At 35.9% G+C, this 8,628-nt stretch overlaps 1 long non-coding RNA gene across 2 annotated transcripts; it reads right to left on the bottom strand.

Annotated features, from left to right (window-relative positions):
- Positions 1-727: 727 nt before the first annotated feature.
- LOC143623828 (uncharacterized) lies at positions 728-1,988 on the bottom strand. 2 transcript variants are annotated; one of them, XR_013151977.1, is made up of 4 exons: positions 1,618-1,988; positions 1,109-1,530; positions 995-1,036; positions 728-912 (listed from the first exon to the last, which is right to left on the bottom strand). It is a non-coding gene; the product is annotated as an uncharacterized LOC143623828 (long non-coding RNA). The 2 variants fall into 2 exon arrangements; XR_013151976.1 differs by having other exon boundaries at positions 1,109-1,988.
- Positions 1,989-8,628: the final 6,640 nt, after the last annotated feature.

Genomic DNA, 8,628 nt, shown 5'->3' with positions numbered 1-8,628 from the left:
AGAAAAGGAGTCATATTCAGAGCTAGTGCAACCATTCTCAACTATTGACACCATATAGTCAATCATCTGCAACTCCATCCAACATTTGGTGATGTTTATCAAGATTTTATATGCAACACCATGGTTAATTAATTGTGGTCTCTTCATATTTCTCCATTTGCAATTACATTCCTTAACATGAATTTTGTTCAATCGCCCTTCAACCTTAGATTATAATAATGCAAAAATGTTTAGGCATTCTTTTACTGATAATTCTACTTGACCAGCATCATCTTTTTATTTTATTTGTTGATAAGACAGAAAGCATAGAAACAAGCTAACAGCGTACAAGATTACATTAGAAGGAAAAAAGTTTAGTTTGGGGTCAAAAGAACAGGCATATACTTTGAGCACTAAATCCAAACCAATTCCAGATATTACTCTCCCTTTTTCCTGCTTAGTGGCCTGAACCGTGGTCGTGTACAAACAAATCAAACATCGAGCCTCAAAACACTTTCTACACCATGGGTGCATCTGGGTTGATTCTGAGAACCGAACCTAAAAAAGTGTTTTGGTTTTTAGACTTGATAAATCCAATCCCCAGGTAATACAAAGAACTTAAAAGGATCAAATAAGAAGACGACACGTACGTAATATATAAGTTCCACCAAATATAAATATATTTCAACATTTATAAAACAAGATAAGACAAAGATTGAGTTCACTTTCCTTGGTTTCACTTGATCTTATGTCTCTACCCTCTCTCCATTTGCCTGCTTGGATACAACTTTAACCCCAGCTGCCAATGCCACTGCCACTGCCACTGCCAATCCACTCACTGCCAGGGGAAAAGTCCGCCGACTCCATGGCCAAGAGCTCTTCGTTCGACTTCTTGGCCTGTTCCTTCTTGAGCTGGGCATCATCTTCCTCCGGCTGATATCAAAGCAATAACGTTTTTTCAGAACAAAGAAAATTCATATATTTCACACACAACTTAAAAGAGGTAATGAATCACCTCCGCTAACGTCCATGCGGATACTTTCTCCAACAACGAACCCTGCTTGATTGAATTTTACAAATTAGTCGTGTTACATTTATTTGTTGGTGCACACGCAACAAACGAGATTACCTGTAAAAAAAAACTGCCATCACAGTAAACGTTTCCAACATAACGCTTGTTATCATCTAAATAGAAGACATTAATCGTCAAACACTTGCCATCGACCATCCTTGCGAGCTCATCCCTAGTCTTGTGTCTAGCAGACGTTTCAACTCCGGTTGTTTCTCTGTTTCCATTTAAACATATAATTCCGGTTGTTTTTTAACATCAAAACGGTTTTATTATGTGAGTAAAAAATAACAAATACAATGGATTCTTTTGGTGATTTCATAACAGAAAACAAAAAATTTGTTACAAAGATGTCACATAAATCAAGGATGTCAAATAAACATTGTTATAAAAGATGTATTTGGTGGCAAAATTTACTGTTTTAAGTCATTAAGTGGGTCAAACAAATCAAATATAAACTTTTTAAGTGGGCCATATATAATCTTGAATTGCCCACAGTGACAAAAACATTTCTTCTAGAGTCAAATAAATGTTTAAAAGAGTTCCTCTTGTTTTTGCCCTTAAAAAACTCGGCTTTCTTTATTTTTATATCAACTACAGACTCAAGGGTTCTACGGGTTTCACAGAATGGAGCTGTGACTTGCTCAGCTGGTAGTTCGGTGAAGTGTTTTTTTTTTTTTTAAAAATCCAAAGTTCACGGGTCGGTTTCGGTTAAGCATATTTCATCCCTGACAAAACAGAACCGACTTTGGTGTAACTTCACCCGGAAACCGAACCAAGTAGATACAAGAAGTCTGGAGGAATACCAAAAGACAATCTCTTGGTTAGGTAATAGAACTTTAATTCTTTGACAAATTCAATCAAATTTCCTATTCTTTCGTAGCTTCCTACTATAGCATCAAGACCACACAAATATGAGAAACAAATTATATTTGGCATACCTTAATTTTATAAGCCCGGACCAAAATAGGCATATTGACCTTATTATTTTCATTTTTTGACCACATTCCATTGTTGCACGTTCAGGGACACATGTCACGGGATTTGTACCAATTGCCATACACGCAATTCAAAGGTTCTCCGAGCCACGTAGCTCTTTTTGAGAACTGGTTATGACTGCTTGTTCAATTATGTTTGGATCCAGACATATGTGTACTCGATCTGACTTGCTTTTATTTTCTATCTTGTATGTTAGAGATCACATAATCTCTTATAAACATTTGACTGACTTTTTAAGATAACAATTCGTTTATCTTATTGACTCATTATAAAAGGTTTAACGTGTTCAGCTGTAATAGTCTGTTCTGAATGATGTGGTGATCTCGTTTGAAAACCTCTATGAATGAGTGATGCTTAACCTATAATAAAATAGGTTTTCATAAATACCCGAATTGTCTCTTGATCAGGCTACAGACCTTCAGTCTGGTTTTGATAGCTTTAAACCTTAATAGATCATTTGTTTGAATAAAATATTTAGACCTGTAGTCTTTCTGTTTATTTACCAATCATGCGCTACATTACTTCTTCATGAAGAAACATTTATGTTAGGTTTCTTTGCCAAGAAGAAACATCAGTTTGACTATACCCCTTGTATGTAAAAGCTTATGTTTCTTAATCATGAAGAAACAATATTTTGACTATAACCTTTGTATATGTAAAGCTTATGTAAGCTTAAATTTTGATCAAGGTTTGGGCTATACCCCCGGCTAGAGTTTAAGTCATATAATATAATAACATAATAAGTTAGGCGGAATCCCTACATACACGCGTACTTGGAGTTAAGCGCCTAATCTTGAGCGAACAGCACTTCTACTCTATGTCGCGTACCGAGGCTTAAACCATCAGAACTTCGGGGCTTGGCATGTTGTACGAGACTCATCACGCTTCCCGAGGTAAACTATGTGAAAGTGAAGGTGTTTTGTGTGTGAAGTGAGAGATGTCGTGCACCCCTATTTATAGGTTGAGTTTACAACCCATCGTGTATCGCGATGACTCAGCAAACTCCGGTGCTGCCACGTGTCGACACGTGTGCCACGTGTTGACACGTGGTAAGACGCGCGTCATCTCCCTGTGGAGGCTACGTCGTGTAGCGCGACAGAGAGATGTGTGGGTCCTTCGCGTAACGCGACACCGCCCATCCTCGGGTTCTCCCCAATTCCATCGCGTATCGCGATGGTTGCTGGGTTATGCCCATCGCGTATTGTGATGGGTTGGAAAATAAGATTTTTCATTTTTTAGCGCCCCTTCCAAAAGTACTAAGGCGGCTCTCAAGCAGCTCGCAGTGACGTGCAAAGTGTACCATCAAAGCGCCATATTGCGCTCATCGCCCGAGCCCCGTGCCCGTGCTCGTCGGGTGCTTTGCACCCTTTCTAAGACCACAAAGTGTATCTAGTCATATATGAATATTATCTTGTGAACCCATCTTTTTATAAGGAGCTCACACGTTTTTATATTCTGTCAATGTGGGACAAGTTCTTTTTTCTTATTTATATCCATGTGAGATAACTTCACTTTTTTTTTTCCAATGTGGGACAAACTTTCTTATATCTTCAACGTGGGATGTTTTCACTTTCTTATCTCATATTCTTCATTACTTATCTTGGGATGTTTTCACTTTCTTATCTCATATTCTTCATTACTTATCTTGAGATATTTTTGATCCTTTACCTTTCACATATTGTCAAAAATAGACCAAAATTTTCGGGATGTTACATCCTCCCTACCTTGATGAATCTCGTCTTCGATATTCGTTATCTTATGTGTGGGTATTCTGATTATTTAACTCTACATCTCTAAATGATGTAGTCAATCAATAGTTCAGAACATCACAAGTAATCGTAAATTGCTAAGCACAGTGGTCAGTTGTGTTTAACTATTTACTTTACTTTCTGTGTTGTAAACATTTTCTAGTGTTAACTACATTACACCTTGGATTCAGCCTATTGAATCTTTTCAATTTATTCATCCTAATTAATTCTTAAGATACACTCGAGTCATGCTATTCTTTGCTCCATGATTTCGATAAACTTTGGAGGATTCCTTCTGTCTACTTTCATCAGTTACTTCTTTGAACTTTCAAAGTTCATATAACTGATTTTCTTTGTAAAGCAATTTTTGTTATGTTTAGTATAATTCATCATTTTCTTTATCTTCATTTTTTTGAATATAATGGACTATATTAAACGTACAGTCCTTGTATTCAGAATTTTTTTAGGAATTTTGATTTAACGGTTTCTTGTCTGATGAATATAAGCGTTCTTGTGTAAAAACATGATCTGCATGCTAATATCTTTCTTTGTATACATTAGAGATTTAAATACCCTTTTACAAAACTTCACGTTTGAAAACAAGTTTACAAACAACTTACAAGATTTAACTAAACTATTAGTTATTTCTAATGTCTTTGAATCTTGGTTATTCTTTTGGCATACTCTTGTCTGCTTCTATTCTTGATCGTTGGATGCTTCTTATGTGTTTAACATAAATACTTTGACATTTCTTTTCTTAGCTCCGCTTCCACATTCGTTATTGGTTATGTTTGTCTTTTCGGATATTCTGTGCTGAAATATCCTTTTTCTCCACATTTGAAGCATACAATGTTTTTCTTATGCAGTCATTCAGAATGACTGATTTTCTTGTAGAAGGCACATGTGACCAACGGATTGTTTTTGGAAATGTTGGTTGGTTTCAAACATTTCCCATGATGTCTTCTGCCACAGTTCTGGCAAATTGGTCTAGTGAATTTAATTGATCCTTCTTCCCTGTCTTTTGAATTTCTTTGTTTTCTTTTCCTTGGTTTCTTCTTTCTTTCCTTTGCCATTCTTGTCTTCCTCATTGTTTCTGATATGACCATTCATTAGATAACTAGCCAATTCCATGGCTGAATCAGCGGTTTGAGGCAAATGAGACCTCACCATGTCTCTAATTTCTCGAGGTAAACCCTAAATATAGCGGGTTACTTTGTTGGATTCGAGTGTTACCAAGTGTGGTACCAATCTACAATACTACTGAAACTTAGTATTGTAGTCCTAGAGATTTGTGCCATCCAACTTATGGTTCAAAAACTTAGTTTGGATAAGGTTGGTTTCATGCACGGGACAAAAAGTTTGTAGCATAAGTTCTTTGAATGCTTCCTACTTCAATTGATACAAGGCTTTTCTACCTTTTGACATGATTAGATTGTTCCATCACTATAAAGCTTCACATTTAAATTTCTGAGATGCGTACTGAATCTTTTGAATCTCAGTACATCTGTTGATGCTGACTATGGACTCGATCTGCTCAAGCCAACGTAAAGCTGATATGGCACGTTTATCTCCATAGAACTCTTTTGGTCCATAGGCTTTGAAGTCTGGAAAACTACAGCCTTGGATTACTGATTGGTTTTTGAAATAATTGTTGAACTTGCTATCAACATTGGAACTGTGAATACTTTCATCATGATGAGAAGGATTCTGATATGGATGAGTTCTAACAGATTTGTTTGAATGCTATGATTTACTTTTATGTGACTCTCTGATGTGCTACAAGTAGTTATATACTTTATTAACTAAAATACGCTAATCTAGACACTATGTAATCATTCTAGACTCTTCAACTTAACTAAAACTATTAACCGACAAGTGTACCGGTCGACTCTAGTACAACTAAGTAAGTCCGGATATTGAACCCAATGACTCTTTAAATTACGTTAACTAGCTAAATGAGAATTAACTACAGACACGACTATTTATTTATTATTTGGGGGGGTTACTAAATACTAAAATTAAATTAAAATTAAAACTAATTAATAAAACTAAAGACTAGAATTCCTAATGCATCAATTATCAAGGGGTTGAAAAATGCTAAGTTATGGAACCGGGATCTTAAATTATTCACTTGATAGGAAACCGAACAGGACCCTCGACGCTTCTCAAGGTGACACCTTACTGGTTTAATTAGACTCGCTTACGGTTGCTAATTTATTTTATGATAAGTACCTCTATACGAAATCCTACATTACAGAGCGGAAATCAAAGGTAGTTTAATGAATTCACTCGACTAGATAGACATGTCAAATAAACCAAACCTAGACAGACTCCTTACGAAGAGCTAAATCTAGCAATTTATCAACCAAGACCTATCACATAATCTATCACCTTATAACTATTTAGATTTGCAGCACACCTAGGTCTACTTGATTTATTAATATTGTTCCTATGATTTTATTGCAAATCAACCACAAACTAGTCAAAAACACGTAGTAGATGATCTAACGGAATCCAATCATATGAAACAATCACCAAGGAAACTGTGAAACAATAAAACTCGTCAAACAATCCAAAGCACACATATGCATAGAATGAAAATCAATAAACTGTTTACTTGATCATAAATCCATAACAAAAACAAAAACCGAACCAAAATTAAATGTCAACAGTAGTTCATCATAAAGCCTAGGCGGTCTATAATGTTTAGCCTAGCATGATTAAATCAGACAAAACAAGAAAGACGGAATTCATGGTGAAAAAAAATAGAAAACGATAGAATAAAGGTAATAAAAGCCGTAGTCTTCGATTCCACTTGATTAGCACTTCAAACGGTGATTCCAAGCCTCCAAAGGCTTCGATACTTGCAATACTGACTCCGAAATTCGTCCAAAACGGCTCTCGTTCGTCTGATTATCATAGGGTTAAGGTTAATGATGTAACATCCACTATTTCCCGTTTCAATTAACCCGACCCGTACTAACATTCGGGTCTTGGTTTATTAATGAAAGTTTATTTTATTCATTTGTTATGAGTTTATATCATTACAACTAGTTTAAGTATTTAAAATATCAAGTTTTAGCAATTAAAATCAACTTTACAAACTAGAGGGGCCATTCTTCACAAAATTGGAAAGATTGAAAGACTCAACCTCGCCGCGTCACGCGACGAGGGACTCATTTATGGCCGCGTAGCTACCAAACCACTGCAACAGACCAACATCGTTTTTAGTTCGGTTCAGCTCCTTTTGGTGCGTTTTGACTCGTTTAACCACTCAAACTCTACCCAAATCAAATATTATTGAAACTAGAACGATTCCAGAACATTCCCCATCAAATCCTATCTAAAACCTACGAATTTTATCTATTATTATAAGATAATTATCATGTTCTTAGTGTTTATCTCATTCATTTTGAGTTTCAAACGAATTATCATCAAATTGATGATAATCATGAAGCTAAATCCGATTCCTATATAAAGAGAGGTAGTAGGTTGTTCATAACTTGCATCTCAACTCACAAATCTCCTCCTCTCTCACGAATTCAAGATCTAAGTTTAAGTGTTCTTCACAGTTTGACTTTCAAAAGGCAACGTCCTTCCTCGTCTCGATTTCTCCTAGTTCTAATCCGAATTTCGGGTAAGTTTGTACATCAAAGTTGTTGTAATTCATAATAAAATCAAAAGCCCTAATTCAATTTTAAAGGATTGAGGGGTTATCATGTCCAATTTAATCAAATTCATTTTAGGGTTTATGTTAAGTTAAAATTGGGGATTTTGCGATTAACGTATCCTCTGGTCAAAATTAGATTTCAGTCCAGAAGACTTTTATGTTTATTTTCACCTTTTACATTTGTCGGACCATAACCCAAACCCGATTTCACTTTTTGGATTTTTACCCGCATCATCTTGCTTAATACTTGTTTTCATCATAACTCATAAACCGTAAATGATTTCAATACGATTTCAATTGGATTATTCTCAGTTTTAATGATATTTTCAAACATTAAATTTATAGCCTTTTTCGTGTCAGATCATGTAACATCCTACTTTTGGTTATAATAATAAAATAGATTTCGTCGATTTTATAGTGGGTCGTTATCGGTTTAGATAAATAGAATATGGGTTGGGCTAGTGTTGGGTAAATGGATATGGGTAATGGACTTGGGTTATGCAAGAAAGAAGGAAAGACCATGGGCTTAAGCCCATGATCCATAAATATATAAACCATAATCACCATTTAATCCTTCATTCACACATATTCCAAACACCACCAAAACACACACTTAAGATCTTTCTCTAGTTATCTTCTTTCCTAAGCCGAAATCAAGAAGGAAACCAAACACCGACCCGAGGTAATAATAGTATGATATTTACAAACTTAAAACCGTTAGATTTAGTCACGAAATGACGAGCCGACACCATTAAACTGTTAAGCTATGAGATCCGGGTATTATCGGGTATAAACCGAACCTAAGATGAGCTTAGGGGTCACCCTAGCTCAGATCTGGATCAAACGGGACGAAAAACGATGCTGAAACACGTTTTTTCGGCCGCCACCCGGTTTTCAAGCACGGCGGCGTCGGAAAGGCTGCTGGGTATTTAAGGATGTCAGAGAATGTTTCTGACATTCTCTGACAAACCCTAACCCTAATTCGTTAACAAATTAGGGGCGATTCGTCAGGTAATTCGTTAAAGAAAGCATAGCGAACTAGCTTCAGTTCGTGTTCAATTCGTTAAAGGAAAAGATAACGAATCACCCTTGATTCATTATAGTCATTCATTAAAAGAGATGACGAATTGGAAGGTCCAATTCGTTACTTGGACTGATTCGCT

This window comes from Bidens hawaiensis, unplaced genomic scaffold, assembly GCF_021521415.1.
Source record: "Bidens hawaiensis isolate Kalapana, Puna unplaced genomic scaffold, B.hawaiensis_p1.1 tig00003544_1, whole genome shotgun sequence".
In the NCBI taxonomy this organism is placed as follows: Eukaryota; Viridiplantae; Streptophyta; class Magnoliopsida; order Asterales; family Asteraceae; genus Bidens; species Bidens hawaiensis.
Note: the sequence above shows the minus strand (reverse complement) of the source record. Positions and strands in the feature narration are given on the sequence as shown.